This window comes from Microcebus murinus, chromosome 2, assembly GCF_040939455.1.
Source record: "Microcebus murinus isolate Inina chromosome 2, M.murinus_Inina_mat1.0, whole genome shotgun sequence".
NCBI lineage: Eukaryota > Metazoa > Chordata > Mammalia > Primates > Cheirogaleidae > Microcebus > Microcebus murinus.
The window spans coordinates 76,747,385-76,767,545 of NC_134105.1; the positions used below are offsets into that span (position 1 = coordinate 76,747,385).

General features: G+C 38.2%; 1 non-coding gene and 1 pseudogene across 1 annotated transcript; one reads left to right on the forward strand and one right to left on the reverse strand.

The window, feature by feature from the left end:
• Nucleotides 1–3,723: 3,723 nt before the first annotated feature.
• LOC105885682 (large ribosomal subunit protein eL31-like) lies at nucleotides 3,724–17,552 on the reverse strand (annotated as a pseudogene).
• On the forward strand, nucleotides 11,445–11,528 carry LOC142869884 (small nucleolar RNA SNORD11). Its single transcript, XR_012918432.1, has one exon. It is a non-coding gene; the product is annotated as a small nucleolar RNA SNORD11 (small nucleolar RNA).
• Nucleotides 17,553–20,161: the final 2,609 nt, after the last annotated feature.

Genomic DNA, 20,161 nt, shown 5'->3' on the forward strand with positions numbered 1-20,161 from the left:
GCAGAGAAGTGACCTTCCAGGCAGTTCTGTAGCAGAGCCCTGCTGTAACTCTGCCTTTGGGGTCTGGAGCCTCGAGCTGCCTCAGGCAGAGACCCTCCACCTTAAATACCTTCTGCTTCATCACTAATGAAACCCCCTTGGACATGCCTTATGCTAAATCCTCTGAAGTCAATATTTCCAGACCAAATTTCTCTTACAGTAATACAGATGATGTTTATTGGTTTTTATATGAAAGCATGCAAAGATTTAAATAGTATCCCATAGTTTCCACCTTTTGTATATGGGCAGCTTAGCCTAGTGCATTATACATATTTGTTGAATGAATAGAAGATGGAAATGGAAAGCAGAGGAACTAAATTCACATCAGAGTAAGGATCCTTGATGTGTCTATATTTCTGCATTTAAAAAGGCCCCAATCTGCCATATGCATTTGATCTCTTGATTAAAAAAAAACAAATCTATGCCTTCTGGAGTTAAGGTAATTGTTGATTGTCCTGTTATTTAAATCAGCAATCGCCAACTTTTTTTGGCCCCAGGGACCAGTTTCATGGAAGAACATTTTTCCACTGACATGGGTGGAGACTTGGTTCCATGGCCTGGGGGTTGGGGACTGCAGATTTAAATCACCCATGCAACACATGTTGTTGCAAATATGAATCTTGCATATTTAAATTTATTTTTTAAATTTTATTTTATTTTTAATTGACAAATAGTAATTGTATATATTTATGGGGTACAGTGAGATGTTTTGATAAAACAAATCAGGCTAATTGACATATCATCTCAAATATTTATAATTTCTTTGTGGTGAGAACATTCAAAATCCTCTATTTTATTTATTTTGAAATATATGATATACTAACTATAGTCACCATGGTGTGCAATAGATCACCAGGACTTATTCCTTCTGTCTAAAGGAAAGTCTGTGTGCTTTGGCCAACATCTCCACTTTCCTCATCCATCTTTTCCTCCCTCCAGCCTCTGGGAACCACCACTCTACTCTCTACTTCTGTGCACTGGGGTCTTTGGGATTTCACTTATAAGTGAAATCATATAGTATTTGTCTTTCTGTGCCTGCTGTCTTTCACTTAGCATAATGTCCTCTGGTTCATCTGTGTTATCATAAATGAAGAAATTCCAGATTTTTAAAGGCTGAGTAGTATTTCACTGAGAATACACACCACTTTTTAAAAATCCATTCATCCACTGACGCACACTTAGGTTGATTCCGTATCTTGGCTATTGTGAATAACGCTGCAGTGAACGTGGGAGAGCAGACAACTCTTTGATATACTAATCTCAATTCATATATATATATACACACACACACACAGATGTGGGCTTGCAGGATGGTAGGGTAATTGTACTTTTAGATTTCTGAGGAGCCTGCATGCTGTTTTCCGAAACGGCCATGCTAATTTACAATACCACCAACAGTGTGCAGGGGTTTCTTTTTCTCCACAGCCTCACCAACACTTGCAAGCTTTTATCTTTTTGATAATAGCCAATCTTAACAAAATGCAAGGTGATATCTCATTGTAGTTTTAATTTGCATTTCTCTGATGATTAGAGATGTTGAGCATTTTTAAGTATATCTATTGCTCATTTGTATGTCTTCTTTTGAGAAATATCTTTTCAGACCTTTTGCCTATTTGTTTAATGGGGTTATTTGTTTTCTTGTTACTGGGTAGTTTTGAGTTCCTTGTAGCCCCTTATCGGTTGTATGATTTATAGGTATTTTCTCCCATTCAGTGGGCTGTTTCTTCACTTTGTTAATTGTATCCTTTACTGTGCAGAAGCTTTTTAGTTTGATGTAATCTCATTTGTCTATTTTTGCTTTTTTTACATGTGCTTTTGGGGTCATATAAAGGAAATTGCTGCCCAGACCAATGGATCTTGCATTTCTAACAATTTCTTATATCCTATATATAGTTGAAAAATATAGAATATTTATTTATATCCTATATAAATATAATTTTTTCTATTTATTGATATAAATAGATCTTTATATTTATTGATAATTCATTAATTGGTTCACTATCTTGCTGTATTGGGTATTTAAAGACTGGCAGGTTGAAGTTCATAGATTTTTTCCTGCTTTTCATGGTAGTTGCCTTAAACAGCTGTATTGTGATCACATAGTAGATAATCCAAGGTCAATATTGTTAACTGTCTGTCAAGGGATTGTAGTCTCTTTACCTACCCTGATCATTGCTTTCCAACTTTCCCAGTGAACGAGGAGGACCTCAGTTTCCTGCTTAATACTAAATGAGACTTTAGTTGTAATTGGTCAGGGAAATGAAGTACTAGACATAGGACAGACTAGGCAGCTACAGAACAGATGGGAGAAAGGTGAGCAAAGATTTTTCTGTGCCTAAAGTAGAGCAAAGAAGGTGTCAGGGCTGATCTCTAAGGAGATCTCAAGGGCTGTGGATGTTTGCAGTGTGTTAGGGAAGGTAGGCAAGAGCCAGTAGGAGTAGACTCTACATAGTTCAATATCTGTATCTTGTGTCTAATTAGTGGATTGTCATGTAGACAAGGGCAAATGGCTAAGCAGTCCTTAAACAAAGCCTGTTGGAATAGTGTTCATTGTAGAAAACTTTCTGAGGATAATATAAGGTGTGGCACACGGAGATCTAGCAGGGCCAGACATGAGATTGAGGGCTGGGAGATTTAAAAACTGCACTGCATGGGTAGGGGAGCATTGGATCCTCTTTTGCCAAGATGGGTGGTATGGATGTGATAGCATGGTAATATGACAGGGCAGGACCTTGGCTCCAGCCCCATCCTGCCAACTCAGTGTTAGTGGCAGATGGAGAAACAGGCTCTCCCCTGTGTTGTTAGGAAGCTGACTTCTAAGTCTTGCAGTTGAACTTGTATGTCAGGACAATCTGGGAGAAGGATCCACCACATCAGCTTCCCCGATGCCAGCCTTCCCTTGGCATACTGTTTTCCAAGTAAGCATATGGAATTTAGAATAGATTGATGGCCTTTGCCCTCCTAGTTTTTATGTTAATATTACCTCATATTTAAATTATGTTACATTTTTAACTGTCTTAATAACAGTCATGGTTTGCCTTTTTTTCCCCTCTAGTTTCAGTCAATGCTTATTTAGAATCACCTACACATTTACCAGTTTCTTTGGGAAATATTGCTTCTTGCAAGACACTCATTTCCTCTGGGTTTGATTTTCTTCTCCTTAAAGCATGCTCTGTAGTATAATAGTTCATTCACCAAAGACTTTCTCTCCATCTTGGTCTGAAAGGTTTTCTTTAATCTTGATTTTTAATGATTAGTTAGCTAGATATAGAATTTTCTAAATTGACAGTTATTTTCTCTCCATACCTCCTGTTATTTGTATGATTTGTCAATTTTAAATTCATTTATTTGTTCAACCTTCGAAAATTTTCAGCCATTATGTCTTCATGTATTACCATCACCCATTATATATCATCTTTTTTTCCTGAATTTTTCTCGAGATATATGTTATACCTCCACATTTCCCTTTCATATCATTTAATGATTCTTTTATACTTTTCACATCTTTAGCCATGTGAGTTGCCACTTGGATAATATCTTTGTACCTTTTTATAGTTCATTAATTTGCTTTCTGATGGAGTTGGTCAGCTTTGTAACTCATCATTTTTATTTTCATTTATTTATTTTTTATTTTTTGAGGTTTTATAACTTTATTCGACCTATTTGTTAATCAGCGGTTTGTTCTCATCCACACTGGAGATTTTTGAAAGTGGTAACAAGTACATAGGTCACCAAAGTACAGAGCGTGTTTGGTGAATCTTCACCTCATTATGTTTTCTGGACAACCACACACGGATATGGTGTGAGACATTCCTTATTCCATTGACCCAGGCGGCTTTGTTGAGCCTATGTCAAAGCACACATCTGGAGTTCCCATCTCCTTCATGGCAAACCTCTGGATCTCTTTGAGTGCCTGAGGGGGACATTTCTTGAAGCCCACTCCATGGATGTGCTTGTGAATGTTGATGATGTATTCTTGGGTCCCCACCTCCTTGATGGCAGAATGGCCCTTCTTCTTGCCACCCTTCTTTGCTGGGAGCCACTCTGCCCAGTCCAAAGTGGAAAGGAAGAGTGCAAGGGATTGCCCATTAAGTTTTTTAATTTGATGACTATGTTTTTCACTTTTAAAAATTCCACTTGGTACCTGTTCATACCTAGGTATTTTAAAATTTACTAACGTAAAAAAATTTTAATTTGATTTAAATTAAAAAAATTGTTTCCATTCCTTTAATTATTTTTATAGCCTTGTTGAAGTTTAAATAACCTATAAAAACTGCACATATATAGAGTGTTCATTTTGAGGAAATTTGACAAATGTGTACATCCATTAAGCCATCAGCACTCTCAAGATACTGGACATGTTCTTTGCCTCCAAATATTTTCTTCTGCCCTTTTGTAATTCCTCCCTATGCTCCTTACCCCGCCACACTCTCCCATCCCTAGGCAACTCTGATCTGCTTTCTGTCATTATAGAACACTTTCCATTTTCTAAAGTTTTATATAAATAGATTTATATGAATACAATGTATTGTTTTTGTCTGGCTTCTTTCAGCAAAATGATTTTGAGATCCACATTTTTGAGTGTATCAATAGCTAATTACTTATTGTTGCTTAATAGTATTTCATTGCATGAATATGCCACAATTTGTTTATCTATCCATTCACCTATTGAGCATCTAGGTTGTTTCCAATTTTTGGCTGCTACAAATAAAACTGCTACAAACATGTAAAAGTCTTTGTATGGGTAGATGATTACATTTCTCTTGGGTAAATTCCTAGAAGTGGGATGTCTGAGTCATATAGCATGTAATATTTTAAGAAACTGCTGTATCATTAGTATATAGAAATAAAATTGATTTTTCAGATTGATCTTTTCTCCTGCAACCTCATAAAAGCTCGACATTAGTTTTGATAGCTTTCTTTTGCAGCCTTTTGTCTATGTTCTAAAGAGAACATAGACAATCATGTTCTCTGAGAATACAGTTTTACTTTTTCCGTTTCAGTCTTGATCCCTTTTATTTTTTATTTTTCTTGCTTTATTGACCTTATTAGAACCTTCAGTACTATGTCAAATAGGAGAGGTAAGAAAAGACATCCTTGCCTTGTTCCTGATCTTAGTAGGAAAACATTTGGCCTTTTACCATTAAGTATGATGTTAGCATTTCCTTTTTCCATAGATGCCTTTTATCAGGTTGAAGAAATTTCCCTTCTTCCTAATTTATTGTTTTTTAAAAATCAGTAATGGATGTTGGATTTTGTCAAATGCATTTTCTGCATCTATTTGATTTTTTTTCTTCTTCAGTCTGTTAATGTTATCAATTACATTGATTGATTTTAACATGTTAAGCCAATCTTGTGTACTTGGTCACAATTTATTATCTTTTCAATATATTGCTAGATTTAATTTTTTAAAATTTTGTTAAGAATTTCATCTACATTCATGAAAAAATGACTAGGGTTTTCTCTCTCTCTCTCTCATGATGTCTTTGCCTGGTTTTGTAATCAAGATAATACCTGTAAAGTGAGATGGAAAGTGTTTCCTCCTCTTCAATTTTCTAGAAGAGTTTATGTAGAATGTGTATTATTTCCTCCTTAAATGCTTGGTATAATTCACCAGTGAAAGCTGTTGGGCCTGAAGTTTTCATTGTGGAAGGTTTTTAACAACACATTCACTTTCTTTAACAGACATAGTGCTATTCAGATTATCTATTTTTCTTCAATGAGCTTTGGTAGTTTGTGTCTTTCACGAAATAAGTTCATTTTATCTAAGCTTTAGAATTTATTGACATAGAAAGCATACTTAAAGCTGCAACTTTTTTTTAAGTGATTGCTTTGGGACTTACAGTACACATCAACAACTTATAGCACTCATAGTCTACCTTTAAATGGTATTATACTAATTCGTGTGTAGCAAAAACCCCTCACAATAGTATACTTCCATTTCTTTCCTCCAAGGCTTTGTGCTTTTGTTATCACTTTTCTTCTACATGGAGGGGTTAACTCTTGCTTAATGCTCCAATTTGTTTTCTCTTTAAAATCTCATTTTATCTTATGGTCATGGATTTCTATTTCCCTTTTTTTGAGTTGGAATAGATATTTAAAATTTAATCCAGCCATTCTGTAGTTTGTAGTAGGTGGGAATTGTCTATATCAGCTCAGTTGACCCTGTTGTTAGAAGTTCCTCAAAGAGCTAGCAGTTTAATGAGAGAAACCAATAATAAACATGATTATCATAATTATCCCATTACAGTCATGGTAAGTACTATGGAGGCACTATGGCAGCACGGGTGTCTAATCTAGTTTTGGGAATCCCTAAAGAAAGAAATTTTAATCCAAGAGCTGAAGGCTGAATAGTGGTTGGCCAGAAGAATGATAATTGGGTGGAGAAGTTGTGTTTCAGGGCTAGAAGGCAATGTGTGCACAGGTGTGTTTAGGTAGCTGAAAGAAAGCATGAGTAAGCCATGTTGATAGAGAGGTGGAGAAGGACATTTTTAAGAATTTTGAAATTTTCAATTGATAAATGTTAGTGGAGAGAGGGTAGAGACTTGCAAAGAAAGAGATGAGGTAGAGGGACGAGATGTGAAGTGTGAAGAGAAACGACTGCCCAGGGGTGGATGCCGTCAGCACCGGCACATGCACTATGGCTAATGGAGCCAGCTATTCATTTCCTTATGCTTTGTTTCACCTAAAATTTATTTCCTGTCTCAACAACAGGAAGTGTGCCTTCAGTATAATCTAAGAACATATTATTTAATTATTATTACAATATATTTGATAAGAAGAGAGTGGAAGAAGACAGCATTGATCAATTGATGTGTTAAATTAAGTTGATACTATTTAGAATATTTTTCCTTTGTATGTGTAGATTTTAGCCTTCGAGGGAGTGGTTCTGGGAGTTTATAGTATTAGAGGTGCATATGATAGAGCCCCACTGTGAGTCCCACAAAAGAGAGGTTGGAAGGAGACAGTGAGGAGGATCATGTTCATGTTTGGGGATGTAGAACCCGGGCAGAGCAAAAGGTATTCTCATTACCCTCATATTTTTTATACAGGTAAAATTTAGTTAAAATAAACATAAAAGACATGCTCAATAAAGAGATATAAGAGAATCAAGAAAAGCATTTGGTAGGTGGCGGAAGTGCCAGGAATAGGTCTTCTTAAGGATGAAGCACGGCCAGGGTTGGGAGATACTTTTGCATGCTGAGATCTTAAAGGCCACAAAGGAATTTGGCCTGAATGGGGCTGAATGTGTGTAACTAATGTGCTTGGATACTGTAGGAGCTAGCTTAAGACTGTGTATTTAATCATCAATTGCTCTAGTTAATCCTACTCTAATTCCTGGCTAGTTAACTTCTTATGAATATAAAAGGTTGGTAACCAGATTTTTCACTATGGCAGAAATAGCAGAAATCCAGACACTAGTTCTTCATCTCTGCCTCTTTCTGTTGTGGCTATGAATCCCTCCAAAATGCAGGAGCTGGGGAGTCGTGCCAACAATCAGCTCCCAATGATAGCTCTGAATAGGGTAGTGGGAGAAAGAAGGTGGAATGGGGTATATGCAAAGCACAGGGGGAGGTATGATCTTAGTGGTGGGATGTGGTCTTAGGTGGGATGAGTCTGGTTAAGGAACACATATTGGAGGGGACAATCATTCTTTCTTTACATTTGTCCAAATGATTCTATATAACATGATATAGACTCATTGAGATGGATAAAACATAAAATGCACTTGGTGTTCATAATAAGAATAGTAGCTTTTTTCTCTATTCCTCTGGAATTTGTGCTTCATTTCCTATTTTCTTAGGGATTGACTGTCATTAAACTCAGTAGTTTTTACTGATGTAGAAAAATGTGTATCCCTTCTTTGAAGGAAATTTGTGTGTGTGTGTGTGTGTGTGGTATGAGACAGGTGTGTGTGCGTGTGTTTGTGTGTGGTTACATGTGATTTCCTCCTCTTACCACCTAGAAGGACATTTTGCATTGCATCTTGCAGAACCAGATGGAGAAACTGGGCTGATTATGTGTTTGGATACTTGTGCCTGGAATCTACAAACCAGAGCTAAATAGCGACAGTTGGGTTGGCTGTGATGGGAGCAAGCTTTATGGCCAGTGGACTTTAATTCCCAGAGTGCTACAGAGCTAAGAGAAAACTTGCAGACACAGCTTTGCTGGCTGGGAAATTGTGGGCATTTTTGCACACGGTATTTCTGTGGGGTGCTCGCTATATAGAACAGCGCCTCCCATCAACATTTTAAAACTGGATATTTCTCACATAAAACTTGACTTGTTGCTTGTCTTATTAAAGGCTAGAGGCCTGGAGGTTCCCATAGATTATGTTTGTGGCCTGCCCTGGTGATATATGTGTAAATTACTATGTTCCAAAGCTCATTTTCTGACCTGTTGTCCTATGGAGGTTTTTAGTTTCTGCCACAAATAAAAAATCTATGGTTCACACAGGATGCAGTACTCCTGAGAGTGATAGCCACGTCCCAGTATCTATGCATGGCCAGTGGTGTCCAAGGTATGCAAATGCATTCCAAGAGGTTTCCATCATGACACTGGATATAGAAATATTTATGTAAGGGCAAGGTTTAATAGGCATTTTCAGGCACCACTTAATGGCCACAAAGGAATTTGGCCTGATTGGGGCTGAATGTACATAACTAATGTGCTCAGACACTGTGTCCAAGGACTCAGGTGTTTGGATCACAGTGGTAACTAGCTTAAGCCGATATATTTTTAATCACCAATTGCTGTAGTTAATCCTCCTCTAATTCTTGGCTAGTGAACTGCTTGTGAATATAAAAGCTTGGTAACCAGATTGTTCACTATGATGGAAACAGCACAAATCCATCATCATGCCTGGGAAAAATGATGCAACGTCTCTCTCTCTGTATATATATGTATATATGTGCACATACATATGTACATACACACATATATACATGTCTATATCTATATTCTCTATGTCTATATCTATGGAGGTAGGGATGGGAGGAAGAAGTGCTAGTGGATTTAAAAATTGTAAGGATTTCCTCTGGCTACCAATAGCATAACCTTTCACATGTGTGGACACAAGATGATGATTCCACCCAAAAGAAAAAGGCATTTAAAATTTGAGAATGGAAAATGCTGTAAGAAGGGCTCTGCTGTTTCAGGGGCACAATGCCTGAAAGCTTTCTTTTCTTGCACAGAGTCATGGATAAGCAGGATAAGCAACTGAGCAAACAGAGCCCAGAGATCTGCAGTGTGTGGGATACCTTGAAGAGCTCAGATTTCTGGTCTGAGGCCAGCCCTGGCCTGAGGCGAGTCTGGGTAAAGGAGTGAGAGTCATCAAGATATCAGCAAGGCCCCAAAGGCCTTCGTGACCAGTGGGGATGTGACTAAACATTGTGTTCCTTAAAACTAGAAGTTAGTTTGCAATCAGAAGGCCATTTAAAAAAAATCATCTCTACATGATATATATATTTTTTATCATTTCTTTTACAACTGTTCTCCAGTGACTATAGTTATGACTCAGTATTTCCCACCATCTTCTTTTCATCTGAGGTCTAAGATACAGAATGCTGAGAAGTTAGCTTTCAACAGTAAACTTTCAACTGGGAGACATTGCTTAGTGGGCTTAGAGACCTGAGGCTTATCTTTAGAGGACCAAAGAGAAAGGCCCTCTCTGTAGCCTGGTTTTCTAGAAAGGTCCCTCTACTGCCCTCTGTGGTTGGCTTTTGTCATGTTGTCATCCTTCCCAAACCCCTACCTCATCCCTGGCCCATTTTCATCAATGAGTGGCACAACTTCGTGGAGAAAAGGGAGCCATCAGGCATAAAGTCTCGTGGTTTCACTGTCCCTTGTTCTAACTCCATCCTTCCTCATCTTCCCTCTCGACTTGGGTTAGTGAGACTGAGGTCCCTCCACCCCATGTCCTCTTGATCCTCTCCCTTTTTCTCCTGAAACTGCTACAGCCACCCTACTGAAGCTGTTTTGCCAAAGTCACCACTGACTGGGTAGCTGCAAAACCCAATGGTTATTCTTTAGATCTTTTATGTTGCAACGTTTTTACACAATTGATTACATCATCAATTTCTCATTTCAAAATTTTCAAAAATTTCAGAATTTCCCAATGACATTGGATTTCATGGCACCATTTTCTGCTATTTCACTTATCTATTATTTTTTATTAATCTATTTGTTCTTCACTTGACTGACCTTAAAGATCAGTATATTCTAGGCTTCCTTTTCTCTCATTACATATATCTTTCCTGAATAGTTTCATTTATTACATGACTTTGACTATCACTTATGTGTCTACAACTCACAAATCTTAATCTTTAACCAGCCCTCTCTCCTGATGTCCATGATTATACACATAACTGTTCATCATAGAACCCTTGAATTCAAATTAAATTAATTTTCTACCTCATGAAGACTTGCTTAATTTTCATAAAAATTGGACTCTCTATTAGTGGGACATACTTCTAGAAAGAGAAGCAGAATGTCAGTAGGGACAACTGAAAAACTTACATTTTATGCAGACAATATTAAAATATACATTTAAACTGAAGTATGAAATGGAAGAATGAGGAGAAATAAAAAAGACATGGATTAAAATTTAACCCATGACTACTCTTCTTCCCAACTCCTTCTTTGCATTTCATTCTTTTCCTATGTCTTCTTGAATAAGTGATTCTTAAAGCCAATGGGTGGGAGGAACAAGGCAGGTGTCCACACATGTGGAGGGGTAGCCTGATGGGCAGTGTTGGAGCTCAAGCAGAGTAAGAGCATGTTGGGGAGGCTTAGAGTGTGGTGTCAGGGTCCATGCATGGTGAGGATGTCATGCACCTGGAAAGGTGGGCTGTCAGCATCTGAGCTGGGTGAGGAGTGATTCGTGCAGGGAAGGTGGTAGCACCAGAGATGGTGGAATGGTTACATCTAGGGTGAGAAATCAAAACAATAAAAATATATTAAAGTTAGCGGGGTCCAAGTTTCTCATTTTTGGAGAAGAGAGATTTTATACATATGGAATGGAGAAAACTAGAATAAACCCCGTGGTATTGAAATTTGAGATATTAGTGTGAACTCATTATAAGTAGATGTAGAAATATAGAAATAATATAAACACAAATGTGTTTGTGCTATCTCTGTGTGTGTATGTAGATTCATATATTCCCTAGCTCTGTCCATTGAAAGAATCTTGGAGCAGCAGCCCTGCCAATATTAGTGACTATACCTAGTAGCAAGATTTTGGTTTCTAAGTACCATTTTATAGTAAAAGGAACCAGAGATCCTTGGATAAATGATTAATTTTAGGGCTGGAGCCGAAAAAATATAAGATGAGCTGGAACATATTGTTGTCCTAGAAAGTGAGAAGTGATCAAAGAATGATGGAGACATATCAAAACCACAGATATCAGTTCAGTGATGATTTTTGTTTGTTTGCCTGATTTCCTTTTGGATAATGAAGGCATCTTTAGTCACTACCTCTTCTGAGACACTTGTAAAAAAAAAATACAAAAACCAAAACACAGATATTGGCTTGTAGGGACTCGCAATGACCAATCATCTGAGGGCAGTGTAAGCATTAAAATAAACTATGGTGGAAACAGATTATAACTCATCGATTGAAATAGGAAACCATGGGGCCACACATGTACAAATAAGCAAAATAATAATTTAAAATTTGATAAGGAAATGGTAGTTATATAGTCTCAAAATACCTCTCCACAGAATATTAATTACAAAGGGAGAAAGAAGTGGAGAAGCCTAGCCAACAGCACCTTAATCGAGTGATCAAAGTCAACACTATTAACGAGACAAATGGAGATTGTACGCCACCTGGTAGGATGCAACGAGAACACCGTATCGCTTCTGTGATGTTCCTACCACAGATGCCTAACCTGTGCCAAGAGAAACACCAGAGAAATCCAAATGTAGGAGCATTCTGCCAAATAACTAGCCCGTAATCTTTGAAAATGTTGAGGTCTTAAGCATCAGAGAAAGACTGAGTCAATTCCCCAGACTGAAGGAGACAGTCAAGACATGACAACTAAATGCCACGTGTGATTCTCTACTGCTCTCTTTGGATGTAAAGGATATTGTTGGGACAATTGGTAGAACCTGAAGGAGATTCTGAGGATTAAACAGTAGTGATATATCAATGTTAATGTTCCTATTTTGTGGTCATGTAGGGGAGTGTGATTTTAGGAAGCACATACTAAAGTTCTCTGGGGTAATGAAGCATTAGGTCAGTTCCTTACTCTAAAGTTATTCAAGGAAAAAGTTCTTGGTACTTGCGACTTCTCTGTGTGTTTCAGGCTTTTTCCTTTCAATATAAAAAATAATTATATGAAAAATAGAAGCTATGACTTGGATCAGGGCATTCAGATCTGAAAACAGAGTGGGAGGGGGTGATATGCAGTGTCAGGCAGGTGGGAGGGCGCAAGGCTGTTTAAATGGGTTGTACAGGGCTGGACAGATTCTAGGTCACTGAGTTGTAATAATTACACACTGAGAAAAAGTACAAAAGGAATCTCAGTGACTCTGTATCCAACCATGGAGAATTAACAGCAAATCAAAGAGGAAGAAGAAGGAATAAATCAGTACAAAGCATAATGAAATGAAAATGCCAGAAGTGAGACTTCACTTTCCACTGGCAATGACTAGAGAAAGACATTTCTATGTCTATCTCCTCTTGTCTCTGTCTCTATCTCTCTGTCTGTCTCCATCTCAATCTCTATATTCTCTCTCCCCAACCTTTGTTTTCTTTCAAAAATCTGATGTAAGAATAAAACCCCACAAAATTTTTGAGTATGTATGTAAAACCACATTCTTGAACTGGGAAGATTTGACTAATTATCCAATTGATATTTAAGTGTCTAAGTGGATACTCTTCTTTTTGGATTTGGAGGGTGGGGGTGGGGGGGCGGTCAAGGTCATGAATTACTTAAACATGTTACCTAATGGGGCCCAAATAGAGATAGTCTCCCATTTGAGTCTTTCCAAGGAAGTAAGTCTTTTTAATTGTGACCATCAGGGACTGTTCCTGTTTGTGTCAGTCAGGTAGGACTTATCCTTGTCTTGTGGAGTGTGGACTGTAGTCTCCTTGCCTTATGAAGGACAAGGTATTACTTAAAAAAAGGGTACAACTTTCTTTTATCATGTGGCCTTTAGGTCACATTAACTCATTTCTGCTGAATGGGTTTCTGCACATGTGCGCATGCACATGCACATGATATCCAGTTATCATGTATCTATGTGTCGCGCCCGCCTCGCCAGCAAGGAAGACGCGGCAACCGGAGTTCTTCTGACAGTGCTTTAATGGGGTTCCCTTTAGACTTACATGATGCGGAAGACCCAGCCCGGCAGCGCGCAGGCTGCTATATACCCAAGAAGCACAACCCCTAAGCTGGGATAGGCCGCTCAGCTGTCGAGCCACCAAAGCATTAGTCCATAGCAGGACCCTTCGTTTGCATGCTCGCGCCACAGGGCAACCGACAATTGCGCGTGCGCTGAACTTGTTTGCTGCTCTAGGCAAAGCCGGAAACAGGCGCCAACTTGTAAATGGCGTTGACACCGCGCCCCACATCTACGCATTTAATTTAAATTTCACAAATGGTAAATGGCTATAGTAAAAAACAACAACAACAATAGACAAAGCAAAAACAAACCAAATTACCTCAAATCTCATCCAGAGAGTCACTGTGACACTTTGTTAGAGACCTTTCCCTGGGCAAATATATATATGTATATGCATATACACATATATATTTGTGCATCTATATATATTTATGTGTTAACAAAACAAAACTTTACCAAAAATACTACTCTGTAATCTGTTCTATGCCCCCAAGTCAGTCATTGTAGCCCTACATCTTCTTTTTGAATGTCTGCCTAGTATTTCATTATGCATCATCACCACACCAATAAATGCTTTTATTATTTTCAATTTTTGCTATTAGAAACATTAAGTTGATAAATATCTTTGCACATATATCTTTGTTCAATGATTTTCTTTAGATAAATTCCTGGAAGTGGGATTTCTGAGTCAATGGTTTGGGATGCTTTTGACATATATTGCCAGACAACGCTCCAAAAAGCCGGTACCAATTTACATGCCTGCCGGCAATCTTACTACAATTCTTTTGGAGGAATAATTTATACAAAGTAAAGCACACAAACCTGAAGTATACCGCTTGATAATTTTTGCAAATGTATATGCCTGTGTAACCATGATCCAGATTAAGATATAGAACATTTCTGTCACCTCAGAAAGTTCCCTCTTAAGGTAACCACTATTGTGACTTTTACCACCATAGGTTAGATTCGTTCTTGAACTTCATATAAATGGGATCATATAAAACATACAGGATTTTCTTGATTGCATAATATTTTGGGTATTCATCCCTATTTTTATTTTATATCAGTATTTTTTAAAATTTTGGGATAGTATTTTATTGTCTAAATGTGCCACAAACATTTTTATCCAGTCTCCTGCTGATGGATATTTATATTGTTTTAAATTTGAGGCCATTATGAATCAAGTTTCTGTGAATATTGTTCTACATGTCTTTTTGTGGATATATTCATTCATTTCTACTGAGTTTATGTTAAATAGTGGAATTGTTGGGTCATAGAGGAGGTATAGATGTAGCCTTATTAGATATTGCTAAACAGTTTTCCATAATTATTGAGGCAATCAACACTCTCACCAGCAATATATTAAAAATTTCTATTGTTCTACATCCTTAACTCTTGAAAGTCCTTTTCTGACCATTCATAGCTATTTCACTATCTTTATGGTGGAAAACATTTATCTCCTTCCCATTTTGGTTTATATGCTTAATCCAGCTCCTCCAGCTCTTACTGAATTTATTCATTCATTAATTCTTGTATTTAGTTAATAAATATTTATTAAGTAATTACTATGTGCCTGGTACTGTATTAAGCCTTGTGATTACAAAAATGAGCTTTTAAGGAACTTATAGTCTAGTAGAAAAGACAGATATATGCACAAAATTAAGATATATGATGAATGCAATAGCATAAGCATGCACTTAGACTGAAGGCTGTGGTAATAAAGAAAAAGAATAATTAATATTAAGGGGAGAGAGGGAGAGAGAAAAAGAAAGAGGAAGAGAGAGACAGAGAGAGGATGGCAAACAAGATCCCTGGGGTTCCACAATAGAGACGATAATATTAGCTAACATTTATTGAGCAGGTGCTACAGTGTTTCACATGCCTTATCCTAGTCAATCTTTGGTGTAGGATATATTACTACTATGTTACAGTTGAGTAAATTGAGGTATAGAGAAGCTAAGCAACTTGTTTAGGGCCACAACACTAGTAAGTGAGGAAGCTGGGGTTCGAACCCAGGCAGCCAGGCTCTGGAGCATACCCTAGACTCCTGCCTAGAAGATGTGTGAGCCTAAGGGTCTAGGGACAGGCATAGTAGGCAGTTGTACACAGGGGGGAAGATAAAATGCAATGTGCTGAAAGTTTGAGGCACCTCCAGCAAAAGGCCTGAGGGAATGTGGTAATCAGAGCCAGCCAGAGGAGGCAGGGGGTGAGAGCTGACAGGGGCCAGAGCTGCAGTGCTGGGAAGTCAGAATTCCTCTGACGGCTTTTCACTGGAGGGCGCCTCTCCCTCTGCCCATCATCACCAAACACCAAACAATATTTAAATGTTTCATCATGTCGTTGAACGAGCCATTTGGGCACACTTGCCAAATAACTGAGCATCCAGATTTCCTCGAATGGAGCAGGAAAAATTACTTGAAAGTATGTGAGCAGACCTGGCTTCAGATAGGACGGTTCCCAGAGTGCCTGCTTGCCCGGCGCGTTCTGTTCAACACATCCATCTGCTGGGGAGACGTTCAGATTAGCTGAGGACAGTGTTCTCCAGCCTTCTGAAAGGGTCCAGTCATAAAAGGATGAGACCCATGCGATGTTCTGATGTGCAGTGTAATAGGCGATGCCAGTTTTTGCTAAAATAGGATTAAGTTAAAAAACACACACTGTGAAGCATTTGTCTGGTTTAAATAATTTAACAGGTCTTGCATTCCTGCTTCAGTCAGTTTCAACAGAAATGCTTCTCCGGGGGGTTCTCCTTGTGAACATCATCAGACTAATCATGTGGAAGCCCGCCCGGCGCCAGTTGGATTGGGAGAGAGGGGTGGGTGCCTGGTGGTCCTGGAGAGGATGGGAAAGGCAGTGATGCAAAGTATACCTTTGGGGAAAATGCGAACTTTTCTTGCCTGTGGAGTGTGTGTGTTAGTATTCAGAGACTGTTGGCCCATTGTTTTCGACTCCAGCCTTCTCAGCAGAATGCGTGGCAGATGGCTTACATTTGCATTAGCCTTCTGGAGAAGGAATTTGCTACCAACAACATAAGCTGCAGCTTTTCTTTTCAGAATTTACAACAAATTGGCCAGAATGGCAATTTAAAAAAAAACATTAGCATCACTATTTCCACATTCCCTTTCTGAATAGGGTAAATGATTCCCTCTCCAACTGTGTCATTTGCACTCCCCCCTCCCCAAATGTTTATTAAAATGATTTAGGTATTTCATTATGCAAAATGACTTTTATAAAAAGACCTTTCTTTTTGCCCCACAGTCACACATAATTTCTTTTGTCACTTGTTATAGAGTGGAGTTATGTGAAGCTAGGACATATTATTTGTTCTAGTCTGTATTGGATAATTTATTACATTAAGGAACCAATAATTTTCAAATATAATCAGATTTAAGTTTTTAATAAGATTCATCTTCCCATTCACACTTGCTTAATTTAAGGATATTAAATCTGCTCAGGAACGAGCTGCCTCTCAAAGCCTGTGTGCCCATTAAAGGTCTTTATTCCTGATGTGTTAATAGGATTTAATTACATTACCGTCTTCATGCAGAGTCACAGTGCAGTAGTTAACTGTGATAAGCCAAGCAAACAACAGCCTGAAAAGGAAGTGGTGTATAGTAGTTGGTTTATCGGCTTAGAAAATCAAGACGATTATTATTTTAAAATTGATGGTTGCATGCATTTGCATCATGTTTAGTTCAAATGCTGAAGAGAACAAACTTTCTCTTTTCCTTTAAAAAAGAAAATCACTTAAAAGGCCACCCACATAAAAGGTGAACAATAAACACTTAACAGAAACTTACTTAATTGCCATTTATCTTTTGAATTGCAATGAGATTTTTACTACAAAGAGATTTGTTTCAACAATTTACCCTGCTATTTTTTTCGTTTTTTTTGACTATTACATCCCTGATTTTGGGTTTAGAATAATAGCTGTGTTCGTAGTCAAAAAGTAATGATTTTTAAATTGCTCTTTTATCCTGTCTTAAGCTTAAAAAATTTTTTTTTTCTGTTCCTGCTCTTGCTCCCTCACCCTGCCCTCTCCTCAAGTCCTCCAGTTGGTTTAATGACAGATAGCAGAGCTCCAGCCTCCTACCCTGACAAGAGAGAGTCAGGATGCTGCCCTCAGTAAATCTTGTCAATTTCTCCATCAGGATCATTTGCATCGATTGCAAGTGTTGACTTCTGTGAATTTCTGTTTCATGTGAACTTGACAGAACTTTTGCTCTACCGCAGATGCCTGTGAAATAAAAGAATGATTTTTAGAGCATTCCAATGAATTTAAAAAAAAAAAAAAGGAAAGGAAAGGAAAAAGAAAGAAAAAGAACCCGGCAGTATGCTATCTGGTTGAACTTTTCACTTCTAAAGTGATTGACAACTTCTGACACATTTTTGTGAGAGATCACAGACCTGGCAAACAAAATTTGAGATGATACACAGTCATGCTTTGCTTTATTAAAAGTTGTTACCGAGGTAGGAAAGAAGCATGAAAAAGCATTCAAGCATTTTTTTTTTTAACAGTCAGCTTTCTATAATACCTGGTCTGTCAGAAAGATGTGACTGATGTCACTTTTTCCGAAGCCAAGATGGTGGAAGGGGGTGGAAGGTGGAAGGAATGGGAAGACGTCTATGCCCACACTATTGTTCTGGTTGCCTTGGAGCCACTCTTCTTTCATCTCTTCTATGTGTTGGGATTTTGTATATATTTTAAAAGTGGATTTCAAGAAAAGTTTGAAAATCAAAGAACACCGTTTCCTGTTCATCCCTTAGCCTGCTGTTTATGGTGACCACCAAGATTCCAGTGTGGATTCTTCCAGAATGGCTCTGAGCACAGTAGGGGGACTGGCCTCTGCTATGCTGTACCCCTGTGTCCTTTTCCTGCCCTGCTATGCCTCCTCTGTCCCAGGGCCAGGTGACTCATGTCTATGTTGCTGGCTTTGTTTGGGTGGGTGGCCATTGTGCTTGTTCTATCTTCAATCCTACTAAAGTATACCCTCTTCCATGAAGTAGTAGTTTTTTTATCCTCTAAGTTGGAATTGATTTCTCTTCTTCAGTGATCCTTTAGGGGAGAAAAAATAATTTTCTTTCTGTCCTTGATAGTTCTTAGCTGGGAAAGACCCCTTTTACAAGAGAAAAACAAACAAACAGACGTTTAACATGTATATTTCATACACACATGGTAGATACCCAGGGAAGGAGTAAATCTCAAAGAGGTGGATTTGAATTCAGGCCTATAGCATCTTCAACAAAAAAAACAGTAAATTTTTGAGTGATAAGACAAAGGAAAAACCACATTTTGAGTCTCTTAAGGGCAGCACATTGTGGGAATGAAAACACCCTTCATAAAATTAACAAAGGGCCATAAGGTAGGAACTATTGTAGGGGGAATATATATATAACTAGCCACTGTTTCCTTGCTTGCTTTCCTATACTTGCTTACTACTCAGGAATCATAAAAATTATTAGCTTTTTTCATTGCTCCCATAGATAATATCACTCTTGTGAAACCTAAGGCTAGTTTTTGAGATATCTTTCAGCTCCTGCATTCTGGTGGAATGGCTGACCCACCCAGACCAGGGGCCCGTACTGAGGAACTGATGTAACTGGTATTGCAACCCTCAACCAGAAACTGATTCAGCAAAGAAGACAATTTCTACTCCCCTATGGTTCCTCCAAAACCTAGCCAATTAGCAGACCTAATCGCCTTGCCTTTTGCCCACCAAACTGTGTTTAAAAACTCTTTTCTCCCAAATTTTCAGGGAGATGGAAATTCCTCCCATCTCCTTGCATGGTGCCTGCAATATTAAACTCTTTCTCTGTTGTGTCTCTTCCTCTTGAGCAGTGGGCACTGAACCTGGTTGGGCTGTCCAGGAAGGCAAATAAATAGTAGTAAAAACTGGTTAGTCAAGGTTGTCATGTATGGGTCCAAAGTTGTCTTTAGTGAGCAACCTTTGAAAGGTGAGGAAGGAGGGACACCTTTGCCTTTGTAAATTTATGTCCTGCTTTTAGGCAAGTGGGGAGGGCAGAGAGCTGTTCTGCTTCTTATCAATTGCCTTCAGCCCCCAATAATCCTTATCCCAAAGAGGCATATTTTTGGGTGGCATATTCTGGTCTCTACCTTCCCATATCCCTATTCTACACTTAACTCTTTCTGCCTTCTGCCTGTGGTCAGATCTGTCTCCTCTACTGACTGTCCAGCTCTACAATCCAGACATTGGATCTTATTTATCTTCAAATAAACTAGCAGATAAGAACTAACCCAGCTAAATTCTAGCATGTGAATACTTAATATGACTTCTTCTTTTACTGTAATAACTCCTCCAGCATCCAGCAAATGTCTTTGTATTGATATAGGATGTGCTTAATAAATGTTTGGAAGATCAAATATTCTGTTTTTCTTCTAAGTATCTGGAATTTGATTAAGAAATTTTGTTGTGTTCTTTGGTACTTAAATGTTTGTGATTTTTGTTTTTTGTCAGGTCTCTCACATGTCACTGCTAGGACGTTGTGCTTATTATGTGCTGTTACTATCCTTGACTTACACTGACGTCGGTTTTCCTTCTTTACCACCTTTGTTTCCTCTTCTTTTATTCCCTGCTCTTTCCCAACTATAGCATATTCCTATCAATATGTATGGTGACTTAACATTATGATAAATAGGTGTAATTTCTTGACTCTCTTGTTTATCCTGTTTATTTAACATTGCTTCAACTGTTAATTGTTGCATGTTCCTACTATGTGCCAGACATCATGGGCCACAGTGGGAATACAAAAG